The following is a 23,573-nucleotide window of genomic DNA, read 5'->3' on the forward strand; positions in this document are numbered from 1 at the left end:
TCACTCAGGTTCTCCATTGTTAATCATTTTACCACTGGTTGTATTCTCTCTCTGTGTCTTTCTCTCTCTCTCTCTCTATTTCTCTCTCTCCCTCTCTCTCTCATCCTCCTTTCTACCCCTGTGAGTTTATTTTGGTGTGTGCATATATTTTTCTGAATTAATTTATATACTTTACTGTGATTATCTTAAAAATAAAAGTATAGTCTTCTACATAACCACAGTATAACAATTACATTCAGTAAATCAACTTTGCTTTCTAATCCATAGATCCCATTCAGCTTTTCACCAAATGTCTCAATAATATCCTTTATAGAAAAAAAAAATGTTTTTTTCTTTTGGCCCACGATTATGTGTTGCATTTAGTTGTCTTGTCTCTACTTTCCTTCAATCTTGAACAGTTCTGTAGTTCTCCTTTTTTGTGTGTGACCTTCACATTTTTGAAGAGTACATTTTGTAGAATGTTCCTCAGTTTAGATTTGTGTGATATTTCCTCATTGTAAGATTGACATTGTGTATTTTTGTGGCAGGAATACTACAGAAACAATGCTGTATTCTTCTTAATCATATCAGGAGTCACATAAATAGAGTTAGTCTTGTAATCAAACCCACTTGCTTAAGGTGATATCTATTAGATTTAGTCACTGTAAAATTATAGTTTTTCCTTTTGCAGTTAAGAAATATTTTGTGGGGAGATACTTGGAGACTAGGTAAACATATTGCTCTTAAATAAACTTTCTTAGTGTGAAGAAGAACATTCTCTTCTCCCTGCTAATTTTTTTGTTTCTATCAACATGAGCTCATAAATTGCTGTTTTATTGAATGAGTTATAACTCACTAATATCATTATTTATTTTAATGCTCAAATGATCTCAGATGTGGCCCTCGTGTTTTTCTGAGTACTTTCTTACCTTCTGGTAATAAAATGTTCCATAAGCATGTTGTACTTTCTCTGCCCAACTCTGGAATTAGCCATATCTTCAAGAAGACCTCCATCCATTATGAAAAATGGTATTTAGAAACCAAGATCTGGGGATTGTGTGAGCTCATTGCTTCCAGGCCCTTTCAGGTAATAGGCTAGGAAACACAGACACACACACACATGCCTATATCTATTGCTCTATTTATATTAAAGACTATGAGATCACACTGATAGCTCTATTTCCAATCTAACACCATAGAGGCAATCTAGCTTTTAACCCTTTCCATACTTGTAACTCCCTTCCCCGACAGTGAGAATAAGGTGGTTTCTGTTATCTGTTATCCTCAGACTACTTATATATTTGCTCATTGCCCCTGTGGGTAAGGGCCCCTTTGGCCCTTAGTCTTTTTGGCCCCATCATCCCTGATTTTTCAAGGAAAAGGAAAGGAAGTAGTCAAAATTTTTTAAATAAAAAAGAAAAGGAAATGATGAGAGTAAGAGTTTCATGTTCTTTCTATACCATAAAGTATCTGTGTCTTCATGGCAAGGTAGGTATTAGAAATCATCATGCAATCTCTGTGAAGGTGTAAAGGTGTCATGGAAACAAAAGTTTATAAAGACTGAGGGACGAGTTCAATTATTTATTCACATAAATAAATAATTGCCATGTGTCAGGCACACTGAAAGATAGACATAGCCCTTGCCCATGTGAACCTATAATCTAGTGGACTATTTTTATTATAGTTGCTATTTATTATGTCACACTTTGGCAACACTACATGAAGTACATTAAGCACTTTATTTATGTTATTTGATTTGAATTCAGACAGAAACCCTATGGGAGAAATAGTCTTTTTTTCCAACTTTACAAAAAACAGAACTGAGGTTTTGAAAGATTAAGTAATCCTTCCCACATCACTGAGCTAATTAGTAAGAGACTAGGATCTGCATTCAGTTTAGTCTGACTTCCAAGGCCCAACTCTAAACACTAGGGCTATGTGAGAAAAAAATAAGGTGGAATTATTCATCATGGTGGCATCCAGAAGGAATCATGATTTATGAAATCTTGAATGCAAACTCTCCTATAGAACTGTGCTATCCAGTACATTAACTACTAAACACATATGGTTATTAAGAGCCTAAAGTGTGGCTAATTCAAATGGATATATGCTGTAATCATGAAATACACAGCAGATCTCAAAGACATTAGAAAACAACTAATGTAAAATATCTCAGTAATAATTTGTATATTGATTACAGGTTGAAATGATAACACTTTGGATATATTGGGTAAAACAGATACACTATTTTTTTTTTTTAACCTTCACAATAGCCAAAAGGTGGAAACAACCCAAATGTCCATCAATGGATAGATAAACTGCAGTATATATATATATATATATACACACACACACAATGGAGTATTAGGCTTAAAGAAGATTGAAATTCTGATACATCCTACAATCGGGATGAACCATGAAGACATGTTAAGTGAAATAAATTAGGCACAAAAGGACAGATACTGTTATGATTCCACTTATATAAAGTACCCAGAATTGTCGAATTCATAGAAGTAGAAAGTAGAATAGGGTTGTCAACAGCTGGTGGGAAGGAATGATGGGGAGAATAGTTTAATGGGTATAGAATTTCATTTGGGGATGATGGGAAAGTTCTGGAAATAGATAGTAGTGATGGTTGCATACCAGTGTAGTTGTACTTTATTTCACTGAATTGCACACATGAAAAGGGTTAAAATGGTAATATGGGCCGGGCACGGTGGCTCAAGCCTGTAATCCCAGCACTTTGGGAGGCCGAGACGGGCGGATCACGAGGTCAGGAGATCGAGACCATCCTGGCGAACACGGTGAAACCCCGTCTCTACTAAAAAAAAATACAAAAAACTAGCCGGGCGAGGTGGCAGGCACCTGTAGTCCCAGCTACTCGGGAGGCTGAGGCAGGAGAATGGTGTAAACCTGGGAGGCGGAGCTTGCAGTGAGCTGAGATCCGGCCACTGCACTCCAGCCCGGGCGACAGAGCAAGACTCCGTCTCCAAAAAAAAAAAAAAAAAAAAAAAAAATGGTAATATGTTCTGTATATTTACTATGATTTTTAAAAATTGGTTTTACCACTTCTAGAAAATTTAACCTAACATACACGGCTTATATCTCTATTAGATAGCATTGCTATAGTATTGTATTATTAATACAGAAAAATTAGTTATTTCTTAAACTCTTCCCTTTTCACATGGCATATTTAAGAGCTTTTGAGATATTAAATGATCCTAAATTAGACTTTTCACCTCTGATCAGTCAGCTTTGAAAGAGTTACAGGACAGCTTTTCACTTACAGTTGTATTAGTGACATAGACTTTTGAAATGAACTTGATGAAATACTAGCCATTTGTTGTTTTAATAGTTCATTTTCCAGTTGCAGAGTATCCATGCGGCCTCTGTTCAAGCACTAACATAATTGTCTCAGCCTACGTAGATCCTAAAATACAATTATCTTAAAATTCCATCGCAGTTTAAGCTTCCTTGGGTCTGTGGATTGATATTAGTTCATCAGTTAACTTTCAAAAGTTGACCCCTAGGACAGATACTCTTTCCCCTGCCTGTGGCCTTTCTGACACAGCATCTACCCAAAATGGGCATCTGTATGGGGAGGAAATGAGGGACTGTATTGGACTGACTTATAGGTATCATCCTATAGATAACTGAAAGAATTATGAGTCCATAAGCAGAACACATTCTCTAAAGATGTCTCAGTCCCACCCGCTCAAAGGTGACCAAGCAATCAAGCAAAGAAGGGAAAAATCAAGAAAAACATTCCTAATCTTTTGGTGGTTGTGTTGTTGCTGTTTTTTGTTTGTTTGTTTTGTTTTGTTTTGTTTTTTGTTGACTCTCTGAGCTTCAGTTTCCTCCTCTGTGAAGGTATTGCACTGAAAAAGATGTCTTAGTTCTATTTTAGTACTAACATTATGTGAGTCTGTGAATTACACTTGATCTTAGCCAAAAGGCCGAGAAGCGATAAGTCTGTGAATTAATAACTTTAAAATGATTCAGGAAAGCCTAATACTGTGCTTTTTGCTGCATTTTACAAACAATTATTACTGCACATATCTGTAAGGTGGTGACAGATATATATATTGCTAATTCTAGAAAATATGAGGTATAAATTAATTTGTCTATTTATTTTGTTACTATGAATTATAAAGGAAAAGTGAATTCTTGTAGCAGAGCTAGATCACAGGACATAAGTTTCCCCCAGGCATGCCTACTTTTTCTTGACTCACATCCCAAATCCCATCCTTCCCACTGTCCCCTCTGTATTCTGGGTGGATCATGTAATCCTCCATAGTGCTCCCAAGGCACTCAGAGTTTAACCACACTTTACCCTCAAGCCCATGTTACTGCAATTGCCAAGCATACTTGTCTCTCCCCCACTAATGGGAAGTTCTTGGAGTGCAGAGTGCACCTTCCACCTTTGCAGTTGCAGCCTCTGGCACATAGTCGGTACACAACACATCATGGAACTGATGCATCTTTGAATGGATGAAGCATCTGACCTCTTTAGCCAAGTGAACAAAAGATGACAGTAGCAGCCCTAGAGGAAAGCAACTTCAGAACAGCATCTCACTGAGCTAGAAGGTAAAAAAATAAGAAAATTACACATATTAAATCAATTAGTCATTTTTCATTTCCAGGGTTGTAAACTTTTGTCCTAACAGACATTTTACTAACAGCAAAATTGACAGAATTTCACATATTATCCTGTTCTTAATGTTTCTTAAGAGTGGGATTATTTATATGTAAAAGTGAAAGGTCTGGATAATCTATAAACTAGAGAAATATCTCCAAGTTTACAGGTTTCTTTAGGAACTGGTGTAATGAGGGGAGCTTCTCTCTTCCTTTGATGCGTACCTATAGGCAGTGTTTAGGTATTAGACATTTTAGAGCATCATAGTTTTCTCAAGTGAAAATGATAATAAGAGGTTAACTTTTTTAAAAAATGAGGAAAACATTCTTGACCTCTGAAAATTGTTGTTACAAATAATCTGTACTCTCCAGTTTCCAGGGACTATCTCTTCATGTTCTTCAATAATGCCAAAATACCAGGTGACAGCTGTTTTAGCTCTAAGACATTCCTCGAGTGGCCTATTTTGATGTCATTATGTAATGCTTTTCTTTGGCATAGCTATCATCGTTCAGTAGCCTTGTTGATATTTATCACTGCATCGCTTTCTTCCTTGTGTGCCCATATTACTTTTCCAAACAGGCACTGGTTCTCTGAAATGCAGAGAAAAAGAGAGGGAAGGGATAATTCTAGCAACATCTCAAATTGGACCAATGTCTTCTCCTTGGCTAAAAGGTTCCTTTTGAACAGGAAAATACACGAGTTAGAAGTCATTTTCCCCTCCCAGCCTCCTTCTGTCTAAAAATGCTATTTCATTCTAATCCTGTTTTCTGTATTAATTGCACATCTTATAAAGAGGTATTACACCAACCATGCTAGGTGTGGCACCTAGCTCTGTGCTAGGTCTTCGTCCTTTAAAGACAAAATAAAATGTTGTCCCGTCTCTGTCACTCAGGAACTCATAGTCTAATAGGAGAGGCGGTATGAAATTCTCATTTTAACAGGCTAGGTGTTCTAACGTAGGGCTGAGTAGCCTGTTTTCTGAGTCTTCCTGAGGTGGAGGTCAGGGAGGCCTCACGGGGTTGGGGGTGGGGATGCACCTATTTGAACTGGACACCTTGGGCAAGGAGCAGTAGGTTTCTGGCAGGAAAAGAGTAAGAAGGAGGGCATCCTAGGCAGAGGACACAGAGTCAACCCAGGCACCCTGGCAGGAAAGCGCAGGATGGCTTCAGCCCTGGCAGCTGCCCCTGTGCCTCAAGGACAGGGCTATGGCATCCAGCTTTGTACTCATGAAAATTGTGTGGCTCAGCTTTAACTTTGATACTACTGCGTGCCCTGTATTTGACATAAAGCCTTAGATAAACCACTTCAGTCACAGCTTCCCCAAAGTGATCCCTGAATTCAAGCAACCTTTTTTTTTTTTTAATACTTTAAGTTCTGGGCTACATGTGCAGAACGTTCTGTTTTGTTACATAGGTATACACGTGTCATGGTGGTTAGATGCACCCATCAGCCCATCACCTACATTAGGTGTCTCTCCTAATGTAATCCCTCCCCTAGCCCCCCACCCCCAACAGGCCCCCGTGTGTGATGTTCCCCTCCCTATGTCAGTGTGTTCTCATTGTTCAACTCCCACTTATGAGTAAGAACATGTGGTGTTTGGTTTTCTGATCTTGTGATAGTTTGTTCCAGCTTCATCCATGTCCCTGCAAAGGACATGAACTCATCCATTTTTATGGCTGCATAGTATTCTATTGTGTATATGTGCCACATTTTCTTAATCCAGTCTGTCATTGATGGACATTTGGGTTGGTTCCAAGTCTTTGCTATTGTGAATAGTGCCACAATAAACATATGTGTACATGTGATGCTATTGTGGATAGTGCCGCATTAAACATACGTGTGCATGTGTCTTTATCATAGAATGATTTACAATCCTTTGGGTATATGCCCAGTAATGGGATTGCTGGGTCAAATGGTATTTCTAGTTCTAGATCCTTGAGGAATCACCACACTGTCTTCCACAATGGTTGAACTAATTTTCACTCCCACCTCAAGCAAACTTACCCTGGTGCTCTGAGGGGGCCCCTGGTGTCACCTCAATGCATGTTTGTTGATGAAGGATGCTGGGACCTCGGAGGCTGGCCTCATGGAGGGGCTAGAAATAGGTGAGGCTGCTCCCAGAAGCAGAACCAGTAGCATATGTTACAAGTGAGATATTTCAACACTGCAAGGAGCATCTCGGCAGGTGGCTTCAGCACAATTCCAGGTGTGCTACTTGGGTTGGGGCCTGATCTCAAGCAGCAGATAGGGAATGAGTAGCAAGAGATATGGAAAGATAAGAATTATGCAAGGAAGCAGAACCCCATGCAAATAAACTAGGTGCTGAGCGGAGCTATAGTCCTAACAGAGAAATTAAATGCATGGAGGAAACCAAGGGAAAAGTTTGGGCCTATCCCTTGAGCAAATCAGGAGGTGACTGGAGAAAGACTGCTGTTCATGCTTTGTACAGGTACCCAGGACCCACTGCAGGGCTTCTAGAGATCTTCCCTAGGCAGTAAGACAATTCTAGACCTCCCTTTCTCTTGTGGGTGGGCTCCTGGTAACCTACAAGATTTGGTTTTGCTGGCTGAAGAACCACACAGGACACAGTATGAAGACTCAGGGTCTTCCATTTTAGCCACTGGGCATGGTTGGAAAAACAAGACTAGCACCCAGGGTGCTTCTTAGTTTCCAACAACTCCATGATTTGGCAGCCTAGGCCAGAGCCAAATGGCAAAGTGACAAGGGTATTCCCCCTTAGGCCAGCTTCACAATAGCTCCCCAGGAATATACTGTGCTATTCATTCTTAGTGTTCTGGTGCTTCACGTTAAGTTTCTTTGTAATTTTTCTTGAGTTAAGGAACACCATGCCACATACATAATAGGAACTCTGCTCTCAACCACAAATAGCTTCAAATTAGAAGGACTAACCCCACTCCCCCTTATTCAAAGTGCATTGTGTGCCAAACCTAGTGTTTTAAAGCAATCGTTTTGAAACGTTCTAATTGCAGCTATACATCAGCTCTCTATTCTCTCAGCTTCTCAAGTCCAGTCAGGGTGGTCCTGGTTAAAATGAATACATGAAAAACCTCTAATAGTAATCTGGATTTATGGTAGTACAATAGTATTTATGGTAGTCAAAACAAAATATAAAGATGCCCTTCTTTATAAAACATTTATTATTTGCAATTATATTCATTTCATTCATCTATTCAACAATTATTTATTACATGTCCACTATGTCCAGGCATATCTTGAATACTGGGGAGATGATATTTAAAAAGCAGATGTTATTGGTCCGTCCTATCTTGGAATGTAAAGTCTATGGGAAGGATCAAATAAAAACAAGGTAACAAATCAAATAATAAGTACATCTTGTGATAGTGCTGCAATAGAAAGGAAGAGAAAATCGTGGCAGAGAATTGGGGGAGGGAGTGAACCTCAGATGTCAGAGGAGACCTCTCTCTGAAGAGGCGCCATTTAACCTGAGATGGGAGTGATATGAAGGAGCTAGAGGAGGAAGCATTCAGGTCTGAGAACAATAAGTGTGAAGGCTCTGGGGCAAGAAAGGAGTTTGCATGTTATAGCACTCCAGGAGGTCAGCATGGTTGGGGTATTGTGGGCCAAAGAGGAGGCAGTGGGATTGAAGGAGAAAGTAGGGTCCTGGTTGGGGGAGCCCTGCGCGTGGTACTACGTAGTATGTATGTTATTTTAAGTATAAAAGCAAACTGCTGTGGAGTTTTAACCTGGAAGGTTACATGATCCTATTTACCTTTGGGAAAGATCTTTTTGGCTCTCATGTGGAGAATGGAAGGGTCCAAGTGGTTGCTGGGGGTCTAAGTACTGCCTGAACAGGGTACTCCCAGGCTGTGCTCTGGGTGGTCCCAAGGATAGTGACCTGGGAATTCATGGACTGCAGGCAGCCTATCATTAATTTTCCTTCACACGGCTCTTCCTCTAAAGGCCAAAAGCATTTCTCTCTGCCTGATGGTTAACAGAAGAAAAAGTGTCAGAAATGCTGTCTTTCAGGTGGGCCAGTAAGGTAGGTCCTGGCCCTAACACTTTGTGCGGATGTCCTAAACCTGCTATCATTTTCACTTTGCAGGTTGGTTACATTTATGCCAACTTCCCAGTGTTCTTCACCTTTGTTCCTGGTACAAAGAAGGTATTCAGTAAATATTCATTACATTAATTTCACTTGGATTTCCAGTGGCCTGGGTAGAGAGGGAGAATTAGAGATAGCACTAGGGTCCTCTTTACCTCCTATGTGGAGAGGATGTATTTGTCAGGTGGTTACCATGGCTCTTAAAGTATTAGTATTTTCAGTCTATGGCGGATACAGTTCAGAACTGAACAACATGACTCCGCTAGAATAAAAGGTGCTGTGTATATACAAAAAGTTTTTTAAGAGTATCTGGTTAGAGTTTAATGTGGCTGAAAATTTTGCTATTTTTTTCCTGTGTCAATTACTCGAATGTGGCTAAAAGTGTGCTTTGGAGAGTTTCCAAAATAAAAATTCTGAGGTGAGAGATATTTCAACCCCAACAATAACTTGAAAATTGGAAGTTGTACTAGCAACCATTTCTTCAACTGTCTTAACTCTGTCACCAGCACTATGATGATTCAATTACATGTGAGAAGTCTAGTTTCTGACCATTTAACTGCACACTTCAGCTACTGGCATCAGTCTTTCCCTTCTTTTCTTTCACAGTGAGTAGATTTAGGGGCAGAAATGAGAATAATGAGAGAAAGCAAGAGCCTGGGGAGTACAGGCCTTTCCACTGGCCCCCAGGTCACAGCTGGTGACCCTGACCTTCTCAGCCACCTCATGTGATTAGGAGCCTGCAGCAAACCAGTCACAGGGTAGGTCCTGGTTCCCTCCCTGTCCTCACATTCCTCACCACCCAGCACCAATAGCCTCGCTTGAACATCAAGGACATCCTAGAAGAGGAAACACATCCCCAAATGGCAAAAGGCCACGTGGACCCATGTGAGAAGAAAGGGGACGGCACTCCTCAGCGAGGTAGTAGACCCAAGGCTCTAGGGACAGGACCTGGCACTGTGTGCTGTCTAGTAGCAGCAGCTGCTACTGCTGCTGCTCTTTTTATTATTGATGTCAATGGCGTGTAAATTGATTAGATGTATATGCGTTCACATGTCAGGTGCTAACTCTCAGATCCCCCTGTTTTCACTCTGTACCTCATCCCCACCAGCCACTCCCGCACAATCCCTCAGGCACTGCTTGATGCTTCCCTTTAAGTAAGGGCTGTTTATTCTCTGTATTTTAGAGCTGCCCCTGTTCATAGTACTTGCATTATTCCAATATCTCCATTTGGCAATTGCCATTTCTTCTTAGGGCCGCTCCAAATCTCTTTACTGGGAGAGGTCAGTCTTTGGAAGTGAAAGAAATATATAAATGCATCATTCTAGCCACACCATTTATTCCCTGGCTTCCTCCTCTTTCCCATAGGGAGGGTGGTTTTATTATCACGTTACTCTAGTGCTTCTCATGACGGAACGTAACTCAATTTCTTCAGTCATCTTTTGCACTTCACTGAAGAGTCTGTGATCTCAGGTGCTTCGTTTTGTTGGAAAGGGAAGAGTAGGACACATCTGATCCCTCACTCAGAAAAGCAGGAAATAATCATTTTAGTTAGGGGCCTGGGAGACACATCTGTTTGCAAAAGGAAGGAGTTGCTGTTTCTCTGGCTGTCTGCTTCCTTCCATCTATCCCTAGCCCACCCTTGGAAGTCATAGCTGAGCATCTCTCAGTGAAATATATGTTGTAGTAGATCAGGTAATTAGCAGACAGAATTATGTTTGAGCTGTAACCTAACTCTAATCGCTGACCTCAGAGAATTAATTTCATATGACATAACACCTTAGCTGTGTGCTGGCTTAAAAGTTTCCACTTGTCTCTCTCTTTTAGCTAGATTGCATTTTCTATTTCTGGATTTGTCATGTTGATGAGTCAGGTGGCCCCAGACTCTTCCTGTGGATGAAAGGGACATCCTGACTTGGACATATTTTCTACAGATGTAAATTACAAAAAGGAAAAACTCTGTGTCCTTTTTTTGGCATAAAAGTAAGGGAAACTGGAGGGTTGAGTGAGGAAGGTATACACTGGCCAGTGTAAATAAACTCTAGCCCTAGGGCATGAATGCAGCAAGATGTACAACAGAGAAAATGGTACTCTGGAATAATGCTTTTCTATATTAAAAACAGCCATTATAAGGAACTTGTGGTATAATGGATCATGTTAATATTTGCCACCAAGTTAAAAAAATTTACAAAATAAGATATAGCATCTGTATGATGATCTATGTATTCCTGTGCCACAGTGAGTGGCTTTCTCTCTTCCCCTGTGGTACATGTGGAAATTGTCACTCTACCCATATCCCTGAGTCCTAGAACAGTTCCTACAACTAGTGGGCTCACTGGGGGCTCACCTGCTTTGACTTCCGTAATGGAATTTGCTGCATGAGTTCAGAGAGATAGTATGCTTTTCAGGTTTTTTTAAAATTCACATAGTGAATTATCTTGTATACTGAAGACAGTTGAAAACCAAAATCACCTTTGAAGACCTAGTTTTGTTTAATAATCAAAGGAAGCTACTGTGCATTATGCCAAGTTGTAATTATTATGAACCTAAAATAGTTGTACTTCTCTTGAGTAATTGATTGTTTTGTCATTGTCATTTTAGCTTATGCATACTATGAATAGTGACTAGGTTTCCTTTTTCACATGGGTTCCTGCAAATGTAGAATCAAATTTGTGCCCCATCAGTAGCAAATGTCTAGGCCATTATATCTTTATCAGAAGTCTTGGATTCATTTCAGGTCCAATTCTTATTTTTCTTTCATATTCACTCCCACTTTTAACTTATACAGTCTTCTTTTTTTTTTTTTTTGTAACTTTGTAAGCTGCCTTAAATTTTTTTCTAGAATAAAATGATCTATAGTTAACTAAGAGCTAGATATTGAAAACATGAAAGAAGAAAGTTGGGCAGAGAGAGAACTAAGGAAGGAAAGCAGACAGGCAGGCAGCTATGCACGCCTCAGTCACTTAACCTTCCTGAGTCTCAGTTTCAAATCTGTAAATTGCTGACATCCAGCGTATTTGTGGGACTCACAGTCATTTAATAATAATGAACATGAACACACTTTATAATAGAGCTCTGTGTAGCTTTGTTGTGATTATTTTAAAGCCATTTTCAATTGAGGCAATTCTCCATCGCCAAACCCTTGGCCTAATCCTTATTCATCTCTGTTCAGTAGAAAGCACTTCCCTAGAGAGCAGGGCCCAGGCTCTTCTGAGAGCTTTCCATGGGTCCAGCCAAGAACCAAAATCCTTACAGCACATAGAGACAATGTCGTCTCTCCCACGATGGCTCTAAAACCTCTAAGCCTGACAGAGTTCTGTACCTTAGCTGTTCCCGGGCTAGGAAATCTAATTATCTAGCTGCAAAATAGCTAGCCAGCAAATCCTGTTTACCTCAGTGTCTCAGTATCATCTAGGAGATTTGGTGAGGACATCTGCACAAAATTCCCCAGTCAGGGACCTTCCACCCCATATATAGTTCCCACTGGGATTTGGGGACCCCAAGAGCACCCCATCTCCCACTTAGAAACTTATGGGGCCATCATCTCACTGCTTACCTAATCCCACAATTAGAACTTCTTGACAAAGGAGTCTGTGGAATGGAGGGCGTGGAGACAGACCTTAGTGATCGCTGTTCAGCTGCTGTTACTAGTGATCTTGTTAGAAATAGTTCTGCTTTCAGGTGAAGGGAAGCAGGAAGAAAGGCTGGTAAGTACAGCCAAATGATCCATTATTGTCAGTCTAGCTATCTTCTTAAAGTAGATTCTGATCAGGTAAAAGCCTCTCTTAGGTCCCATCAGTGCCATGATTAAAGCCAGACAGCCCAGCATGACAGGAGACAGCACATGAAGGAGGACAAGAATGAGAGTCTGCACTACTGTGTGAGAATGCTTGCTCTGCCTACACGACAGCCGAGGAACCTGGACCAGGCCCCGTGCCTTGTCAAGCCTGGGCTATGAAACTTGGAGATGATAATGAGAATTAAACTGTCCAGGCAAAGTGCTTAGCACAATGCCAGCCCTTCTCACATCTGCGACTTTGCACATGTTGTTCTGGAATGTTCTTTTCCTGGTCTGTGCACTGAACTTCTACCCTTCAACATCCTCTTGAGACTTGCTTCTTTCTTGCCTTTCCTAAAATACAGCAACAGATCCTCAACAGATCTACAGCAGAATGTAGAGTTCTATCCTTCTCTGCACATTTTAATTATTAATTATCTTTGTCATAAGATTTATTATTAGATATTATTTTACTTCATTAAGACACCAAAAAAATCCAATTGATCTTAAAAATAAACTGATAACATATGGTAGAGAGATTGTTAATGTTTTTTGCAACTTTAAACACCATTAGAAATGTTATGCTGTGAAAGACAAGCCAATAGCTAAATGCATATTTTTAACTGAGTTAGAATTTATATTTATTGAGGTACTCACATCTTAAGTGTACTGTTCAATCAGTTTTGACCAAGACCTAGAACACTTTCATCACACCTAAAAGTTCCCTAAGATCCCTTCCCAATCAACCCCACCCCACCCCGCTACCCATACACACAGAAGCAACAGCTGATCTGATTTCTAACAGCATATGTTAATGTTGCCTACTCTAGAAGTTCCTGTAAATGAAATCATACAGAATGTACTTCATCCTATCTGCTCCTTTCACCCAGTAATGCTTTTGAGATTAATCCATGTTGTTGCATTTGTCAGCAATCTAATCCTTTTATTACTCAGTAGCGTCTACTGTATGAATATGCCATTGTTTATCCATTCTCTCTTGTTGATAGGCATCTATCAGAATTTTTTTATTTTAACTTTTAAGTGTCATAGAGTAAAATTGGCCTTTTTTTCTTTTGGCATACAACTATGAATTTTAATACATGTACAGATTTGTGTGGGTGCCACCACAATCAGTATGCAGACAGTCCCATGAAATAACTCCCTGGTGCTTCCCTTTATAGTACCCCCTACCACCCCTAGCCCCTACCTCACACCTGTTCTCCATCACTGTAGTATCACATTGCATTTTAATTGCTTATACACGTGTCTGTCTTTCCCGCTATATTGTCAGCTTCTCAGAGTAAGAACCACATCTTCTTCATCTTTCCTCCTCAGGGCTTAGCACAGTGCCTAGTACATAGTAGGTGCTCATTAGATTTTTGAGGGATGAATGAATGTCCATGTGACCACATAATGAGTCCTTTCATAATTTCTAGTAGGGAAGGGGAAGAAGAAGGTTGAAGGAAACCAACATTACCTTTGCTCTTTTAAAGAAAAATTTAGGTTCTTTTTTCACAGCAATAATGATTTTATAATTTTAAGAAATTTTAAAGAGTGCTCTCTGGTAATTGCTACTTGAGAGGGTATGTTAAGTCACACAAAATAGTAATCTCTCCGTAAAAGGAGTTCAGCAAATATTTATACTAAAAATATTACTGCTGATTAAGTTTGGGCTTGAAAATTAAAAAGGAAAAATTTAAACATGCTTCTTTGTCTATTACCTGTTTCTAACTATGTTCCAGAAGTCTAAAATTCTCCCCAAGAGTCTTTAACATATTTTTCAGCTATCCCTAGCTCTATAAAGATCCTTTACACTGTATTTAGAGAAACTGAATACTCACACTGTTACTTTTGACTGAGGTTTTGGTTTTCTTATTTTTTCCTAAACCAGTGTCATCTGTATCTAAAATTTGTTTTACTAAAGTCATTATTACTATAAGTGATACTTGGTTCTTATAGTGTCTTCCCTAGAGCATATTCAGTTCTTTTCAGCTTCAACTTTACTTTTCTTTTCTTCCTTTCATTGTTTATTACTGTTTCCTTTTTCATTAATCACAATGCTGAAATGACTTGGTATATATTCTTCTTATCCTCTTAATTTCACCCACCAGGATATTATCTCTTAAAAACTGAACCCTTTGCCAACTCCATGTCACATTTTCTTTAAGCAAATAAATTTTCTCCATATGCTTAGCATATACCCCAGAGCCCTATAGCCTATTTCCCCTTTTAAAACAGAAATGGGGAAACAGCTGTTCCATTCCTATAAAGTGTGTCCTGTTTTATAGATAACCCTGAACAGCTCTATTTTGATGTCTGCAATATTACTTGGTTCTTGAAATTGTGAGTTTCCTGGACCTGAATTTCCCTCTCACATTTGGGAAAGAAAAATTAATTCTAGTGGATGTTTCAGTGCACCACGGAGGCCATGAAGTCTTCTCTAAAAGCTTGTTTTGGTAGCTACTGAAGGGCTCATTTCTTCCCTGTAGCACAGCAAACTTTGTAGCTGTAAACACTCATATTATGTGGCCATGTCATTGAGTGTTTTGGCAGAAGTTGATTGTATATATCTGCTGGATTCTGTGCTGCCTCCAGAACATCCTACGATGAAAGGACACATTGCCCTAAGGCAGCCCACAGCCCAGTAGGGAGGACAGATGCAATGTGATGAGTTTTCGAATACCTGAGCTGAAACCACCACCTGGAGTAGGAAGCAGCAGACTATGGCATGTGGGCTGGCTGCCTGTTTTTGTATGGCTTGTTTTGTTGTAATATAGCTATGAGTACTCCTTTACATATTCTCCATGGTTTACATATTATACAATGTGTAGTTGTGACAGAGATCGTATGGCCCACAAGCTTAAAATATTTATCTGGTCCTTGAACTTAAAAAATTGCCATCTCCTAGCTTAGAAGAAGGACCATCAAGAAAGTGTATGGTTGGTCACCAAAGAATAGGATAGTGGAGGACATCCTGGAGGATGACAGCATTTTAAGGGGTAGGTGAAAGACGAAAGTGCATGAAGTGATGGGCTGGGAACCAAATCACAGTGTTCCAGAAGACAAAGGAGGACAGAGTGTCAAAAAGTTGAGAGTTAACATCAGTACCAAATGCCCCAGGGTAATCAAGTGACATAATGGTTATGATGACCATTTTGTGAGAATTTACTTGTGTGCCAGACTGTGTGTTAAGTAACTTACATTCATTATATCAGGACTCCATGTAACAACCCTGTGAAGTAAGTACTATTATATAGTTTTATAGATGAGGAACTAAGGCACAAAAAAAGCAAGTAATTTTTCCAAGCTCACACAGCTCGTAAATGACAGAGGTAAGGTTCCAGTCTAGGCATCCTGATTCTAGGGAGCTTGTAGTTTTAATCCCCATGCTGTAGTACTTTACAGTGGCATGACGGCGGTGGAAGATAGCTTCAAATGGGTGATAATGGTGTCTACCACGGGCAATACACTATTCTGAGTGTTTCTCCCTATCTCATTTAATCCTCTCAGCAACTTCACTTTATATTTTAGGAAACCAAAGCACACAAAGAGGAACTAACTTGCCCAAAGCCAGCTATTGAGTGGCAGAGGTGTGATTTGAACCAGGGCATTCTGGAAGGACACAGCTTGGTACCTGACTTAGCCTGACCTCCCTACCTACATCTCTACTGACCCCCATCCAGCCTCAGGCCTTTCCCAGTTCTCTTGGAGATTTTGGCCTAAATCTGGTTCTCGCTTCCTTTCTACTCCCTGCACCCCAATGTGATAGCCATTTAGGAAAATAAAAAAGAAGAAAGCTCAGTGTGTTTTTTAATAACATTAAGGTGTAGTAGCAGTAGAAAACTCATAGGCAGAGCAATGGAATTATACCATAGCATATGTATAATTTGTGTTTAGAAGTGTCATGACAAGAAAGTGAGGAAGGGAAGACTCATTTGGCAAGACATTGGGACAACTGATTATATATTTTAAAAGGTAACAGAGTTAGGGCCTCACATTATAAAACTCAACAAAATCTATTCCATATGGATTTAAGTTACATGCTTTTTTTAAAGATTAAATTATTTTAAACACTAGATTATGTACTTTGAAATAGAGATAATTTTTCTAAGCATAACTGCAATGAGAAAATGATACATTTGATCTCATTATAATTTAAAACATCTGTAAATCAAAAGCAATTATAAAAATTAAAAGATTAGGCAGCATTAAAAATTAATCTTGGCTGGGTATGGTGACTCACGCCTGTAATCACAGTGCTTTGGGAGGCCAAGGCAGATTGCTTGAGGCCAGGAGCTCAAGACCAGCCTGAGCAACAAAGCAAGACCCCATCTCTAAAAAAGTTTAAAAAATGAGCCAGACATAGTGGCATGTAGCTGTAGTCCTGGCAACTCAAGAGGCTGAGGCAGGAGGATAACTTGAGCCCAGCAGTTCAAGGCTATAGTGATCTATGATGGCACCATGGCATTGCAGCCTGGGCAACAGAATGAGAGGCTGTCTCTAAAAATGAATATATAAATAATTTGTTAAGATTAACCTTAAAATTATACAAGTTGATAAGGAAAACATTAAAACTTTCCTTGACAAATGAACAGTTAAGAACATTCTATGCATATAAGAAAATAAAAAGTAAAATATTTAGTCTCATCAAATGGTTGCAAATTAGTAAAATGCTATATTATTTTTTACCTATTTACAATATTAGAAAGGTAATACTCAGTGTTTGCTGGGGTGTGATAAAACATACACAGTGTTATACAGTGTTGATGACTTATAAATTGACCCAAACGCTTGCAGAATAGAGTTTAGAAGTTGTTAAGACCTTTTAAAAACATGTATACCTTTTTACAATGCAATTTCTCTTCTGGAAATCTAAACAGAAATATATAAAATGTTACATATAATGATGTTTATTATACTATATTTGCAAAGCCAAATTTTTGAAATAATCTAAATAATGATAGAAGAACAAAGAAATATATTGTAGACAAACCATGGTTTACTATACAGCCACTAAAAATGTTTTTCAAGACTAATGACATGGGGAAATACTCATAATATTAAAGGATAAAACATTTGTAAACAATACATAATTCCAGACATGTAAAGCTATGTGTATATATACATAGTCTTACTCATATACACACCGAGACAGACAAAAGTAAATACCAAAATTGGAATGCTGGATATCTTTTACGGTAGGACTGTCTTTTTATAGTGGAACCAAATTTTTTTTTTTTTCTGCATTTTCTAAAATCTCCACAATGAATATGTACCATTTTTATATGAAGGAAAAGGGTAAAAAAAGGTTTTTAAAAATTATGATGCTATCAGATTTGTAGTATGGTATTGATAAACCAAGTCTTATTTCATTCTCTCTTGTTTATTTACTCCATTAGACTTACATCTCAGCGTTATCTCACCCCATCATGTAAGACTTTAGGGTTGTGGTTCTCAAAGATCAATCCAAACACAAATCATTATATGAATATTTTTCGTATAGTTGGTAGTAAGTTGATAGACTAATTCCTTAAGCCCAGTTTATCAATAAGAAATTTGAAGGATGAAGCAGTGAAGGACCTTGTCCTAAGCTATACCCAAAAGCGCTGTAAGAAAAGGCTTTTTCCCCTGAGAAGCGGGGTGAGAAAATTAAGCATTCTGAAGCAGGGCAGGTGAGCATTATACCTACCTTGAATGATTTACATTAAGGGATACATTATGTATTAATAGTATAATAAGTAGTTGAAATCTCTGTGAATGCCAAAGGGTACTCTTTACAGAAATACTGTGTTTTTACATCGTAACACTTCTCTTCCTTGGGGTTCCACTCTATAACAAGGGTGAGTGGATAGCAGGTCTAGATGTAGCCTCAGAGGCTTTTTTCTTTTGAAATTTCTGTTCAGGGGAAATTATGTAACTCGCATACCTACATGTGGGCCACATTCACCTATATTTTTTTAATGTTACCCTATTCCTCTGTACTTCAGCATTCCACCGCAGTCTGGAAATTTTGATGCATCCAGGGTATATAGCATTCTTAACAGAAGTTGGCCCGAACCAGAAGAGAATCATAAATCACAGCAGTATGACTTCATCAATCCACAATTAAGAAAACTGTGGCATAAAGTGGTTTGCTCAAGATCACAAAAATTAAAGCTAAAATTTAGGCCTCTCTATCACTGTTCTGGGAACTGTTAACAGGTGTTCTGCAGTGAGGGGTTTGGGGATCAAATAAATTCGAGGATGGCCTCATCTCCATTTCCTTACTTGGACTGTAGTAATCCATGTTAATATATTAAAGAATCTCTGCAATAAGACAGATAATATTAACAAAATAGATGAGATATAGGGAAAACAAGTATAAACCAGGACTAGCCAAGGCAAACCAGGATATATTTTCTCCCTAGCTAAAAGATAGGATGGGGGTGGAGGGAGTGGTAGAGAGTTACTGACAGATATCTGAACTCAATTAGGTTTGGGTTTTCTTGGAGGAGGGAGGCTGCCTGCCACATGTAGATGAATGTTAGTTAAATAGAACATACATTATTATATGAAACTGGGCTCTACCCATAAAGCCCAGTGGATTCTAATAACCTGCTTAAAGACCAGTGCCACCAGCAAGCTACTTGATTTGCCTTCCAAGTTTGAGGGGCAATATTGTACAGAGCAGACTTTGAATCAATATTGTGTAGGCCCAAATCCTGGCTCTCTTTCTTATTAACATTGAGCAGATGCCTCCATTTCTGCCTCTGTAAAACCGATTATAACGACAGGACCCATCTCATAAGATTGATACAGGAATTACATGAGTTATTTACAAAGAGCATTTTGAACAGTGCCTTGTACAGAATAAGGGTTATATAAGAGCTGTTATCATTAGAATTGGTTTCTATTCCAAGAATGAAGAATTTATATAGTAACGCTTCCAAATGTACAAGTATTCAGATCCAAAATGCCACCACCAGCATCCATGGCTCTATTCATTTAACTGTAAAAGTTGGGTAGAAAAGACTGAATTGAAATTGCTCATAGCTTGAAAACTGCCCCCAAATATATAAATGTTCAAACATTTCAAACAAACTAGAAAGGAAGAAGGATTGGGAGCTTTAATACTTGCCTGAAGTTCATGTCATGTCACCTAAGCCCCTGATGTGGACTGATGATTCCTGAGGAGCCTTTCGTGTGTGTGTGTGTGTGTGTGTGTGTGTGTGTGTGTGTGTGTTTGTGTGTGTGTGTGTCTCAGTGTTTAAGAGACAGGGTCTTGCTCTGTCACCCAGGCTGGAGTGCAGTGGCATCATCACAGCTAACTGTATCTTTGAACTCCTCAGCTCAAGTGATCCTCCTGCCTCAGCCTTACAAGTTGTTGGGACTCAGATGCATACCACTGCACCTCACTTCCTGTGTGCATATTTAAAAATAAATGAATACAGCATTACTAACCTGGAATAGTCAAATTTTTAGAAAATAACCGTTAAGTTCTGCTGACTTGTAGCTAGCAACAGAAATTTTGTAGCATTTAAGCATCCCATAAAAAGCTGAGGCATTTTTCTTTAGTTGTGTTTTTCAAATGATCTTTTTGTTCTTAGTACTTTGCCTTCCGTCAGAGTATCAGGACCCGTGAAGTAACTCCAGCTCAGTGTTTTACCATCCTAGTCCAAATTTTCTAGCTTTGAAGTTTTCTGTGGGTACAGGTGACATATTTTGTAAGCAAACTCTAGATCTGTTGCCTTAGGTAGGAAAATAGGAGCATTATTTTAATGTACATCAGGCTATAGCTGTTGCCACTAAAAATGGCAAAATGAAAGGAGAAAAAGGATCACCCACTCCTCTTTCCAGTTCAGAGTGACAAGAAAACTTCTGATAGAGAACCAAACCACAGGGGCTTATATCCAGAAGCATTTGTTTTGTCAAATCTTGTGGAGAGAAGACGAGATCTTAAGAAGCTTGAGAAATGGAGAAGATAGATCATGACCAGTTTTTGCCATATGTTAGACAGCAAAAAAGGAAAAAGAAAGAGATGATAACTGGAAAAAAACAAACAAAACTGGACTGACGCCAATAGAAAGCCTGATGAAGCACCACATGCCCACAGCTTTGAGCGGTCCTGTGTCCCGGCACCTGGACCCCAGGACTGCAGGACTTGAAGAAGCCAGGAGGCTGAGGGCCCAACCTACCTGAGCTCCTCCAAGCAGCTCCCTCGAAGCAACCGGATGCCCTGCAGTGGGCATGACAAGCCTGTCTTGGGTTTGCTGCTCCTCCTGCACTCTCCTTCAGTGAATTCCTCAATTTCATACAGGCCCTGCTCCATTTTCCTTTCCTAGTGAAAGTTGTAACTGCTTGCTACATTATCCCCTAAGACAGTCTTGTTTCTTGTTTCTGCCTTCAGAAGATCTTTACAGAGGGAAAACCTGAACTGAAGTTTAAAGGGTAGGGGTGAGATTTTGATGGAAAAGGAAAGGAGACAAGGATAGAGTGAGAACAGGCATTCTGAATAATTAGAGTAAATGAGAGATACACTTACAGGCCATATGATTATTTGATCATGTGGCCTAATTGACTATAAACCCTTCTTTTCTAGTCATAACATGTCTGTAGTAATTATTTTGAAAAATGTGCAGAAGCAATAAAAGATTGACCTTTTATTGTGTAATACAGAGGTTACACAACCTCCGTGAGTATAGGTGGATTCAGAATTGAGAGCCTCTTCCTCCTTGGCTAGGCTGCTCACTGCCTTCACTGCATTTTCCTCCTCTTTCCTTCCCTGTAATCTGTGTTGCTGGCATGGCCTCACGGCCTTCACAGAGTTCAGTCTCAGGGTCCTGTTCTTTGGATATGGGAATTGTGTTCTTTCTCAGTGATGCTGGTGGGAGTCTCTTAATGAGCTGGGAACATGATTCTTGAAGAGTAGTTCCCAGCCCTGGCCAAATAAAACATTCTAGCTCCTAGGGATTGAGTAATTTCAGCAAAACACTTTAGACTGTTTAAGTACAGCTGTGTATCCAGCATGACTTTTCAGTGTGTATAATGTAGCTTTCCCAGAGAACACGTGATGACCTCTAGAAATACAGAACTTCCCCCACAAAATGATACCGAACTAAATAAAATGGATTTTTAAAAATAGAGCCACAACATGATAATAAAAGGAACAGTTCTACAGGAAGTCATAACAATTCTAAACTTGCATGCGCCTAAGACAGCTATGAAATATGTAAATAAAAATTGGTAGAATTACTATAAAACATTGACAAGCTCAAAATGAGAGGGGCAGATGTTAATACACACCCCAATAATTGATAGATAAAAGAGATTAAAATTCATAAGCATGTAACTTTTTTTTTTTTTTTGAGACAGAGTCTTGCTTTGTTGCCCAGGTTGGAGTGCAGTGGCATGATCTCGGCTCACTGCAAGCTCTGCCTCCTGGGTTCATGCCATTCTCCTGCCTCAGCCTCCCAAGTAGCTAGGACTACAGGTGCCCGCCACCACACTGTTGTTGTAGAGACGGGATTTCACCATCTTAGCCAGGATGGTCTTGATTTCCTGACCTCGTGTTCCGCTCACCTCGGCCTTCCAAAGTCTTGGGATTGCAGGCTGAGCCACTGTGCCCAGCCAGCATGTAACATTTTTTAAAACACAAGTTTATGATCATACATAGACATCTGTACCTAACAATTAGAAACTATATACTCAGAAACAGGCTACAGTAATCAAAACAGCATGGTACTGGTACAAACACAGACATATAGACCAAAGGGACAGAACAGTGACCTCAGAAATACCACCACACATCTACAACCATCTGATCTTCGACAAACCTGACAAAAACAAGCAATGGGGAAATGATCTCCATAAATGGTGCTGGGAAAACTGGCTAGCCATATGCAGAAAACTGAAACTGGACCCCTTCCTTACAACTTATACAAAGATTTACTCAAGATAGATTAATGTTTTAAGTGTAAAACCCAAAACCGTAAACACCCCAGAAGAAAACCTAGGCAGTCCCACTCAGGACACAGGCATGGGCAAAGACTTCATGATGAAAATTCCAAAAGCAATTCCAACACAAGCCAAAATTGACAAAATAGATCTAATTAAACTGAAGAGCTTATGCATAGCAAAAGAAACTATCATCAGAGTGAACAGACAACCTATAGATTGGGAGAAAAATTTTGCAATCTACCCATCTGACAAAGGTCTAATATCCAGAATTTACAAGGAACTTAAACAAATTTACAAGAAAAAATCAACCCCATCAAAAAGTGGGCAAAGGATATGAACAGACACTTCTCAAAAGAAGACATTTACGTGACCAACAGACATATGAAAAAAAGCTCAACATCACTGATCATTAGAGAAATGCAAATCAAAACCACAATGAGATACCATTTCACACCAGTCAGAATGGCAATTATTAAAAAGTGAAGAAACAACAGATGCTGGCAAGACTGTGGAGAAATAAAAACGCTTTTACACTGTTGGTGGGAGTGTAAATTAGTTCAGCCATTGTGGGAGACAGTATGAAAATTCCTCAAGGATCTAGAACCAGAAATACCATTTGACCCAGCAGTCCCATCACTGGGTATATACCCAAAGAAATATAAATCATTCTACTCTGAAGACGCATGCACACATGTTTATTGCAGCACTATTTACAATAGCAAAGTCATGGAACCAACCCAAAAGCCCATCGATGATAGACTGCATGAAGAGAATGTGGTATATATATACCATGTAATACTATGCAGCCACAAAATGAATGAGATCATGTCCTTTGGAGGGACATGGATGAAGCTGGAAGCCATCATCCTCAGCAAACTAACCCAGGAACAGAAAACCAAGCATCACATGTTCTTACTCATAAGTGGGAGTTGAACAATGAGAACACATGGACACAGGGAGGGGAACATTACACACCAAGGCCTGTTGTTGGGTGAGGGGTGAGGGGAGGGAATTTAGAGAATGGGTCAATAGGTGCAGCAAACCACCATGGCACATGTATACCTATGTAACAAACCTGCACATTCTGCACATGGATCCTGGAACTTAAAGTAAAATAAAATAAAATGAAAAGTTTAAACTCTTAAAAAAAAAACCCTTGAAAC

At 39.3% G+C, this 23,573-nt stretch overlaps 1 protein-coding gene across 3 annotated transcripts in view; it reads left to right on the forward strand.

Annotated features, from left to right (window-relative positions):
* The window catches only part of CMSS1 (cms1 ribosomal small subunit homolog (yeast)), a 372,024-nt gene that overhangs the window by 308,972 nt on the left and 39,479 nt on the right, over nt 1-23,573 (forward strand). The window lies entirely within an intron of this gene.

The sequence above is a fragment of the Colobus angolensis genome, unplaced genomic scaffold (assembly GCF_000951035.1).
Source record: "Colobus angolensis palliatus isolate OR3802 unplaced genomic scaffold, Cang.pa_1.0 Scaffold592, whole genome shotgun sequence".
NCBI classification, from domain to species: domain Eukaryota; kingdom Metazoa; phylum Chordata; class Mammalia; order Primates; family Cercopithecidae; genus Colobus; species Colobus angolensis.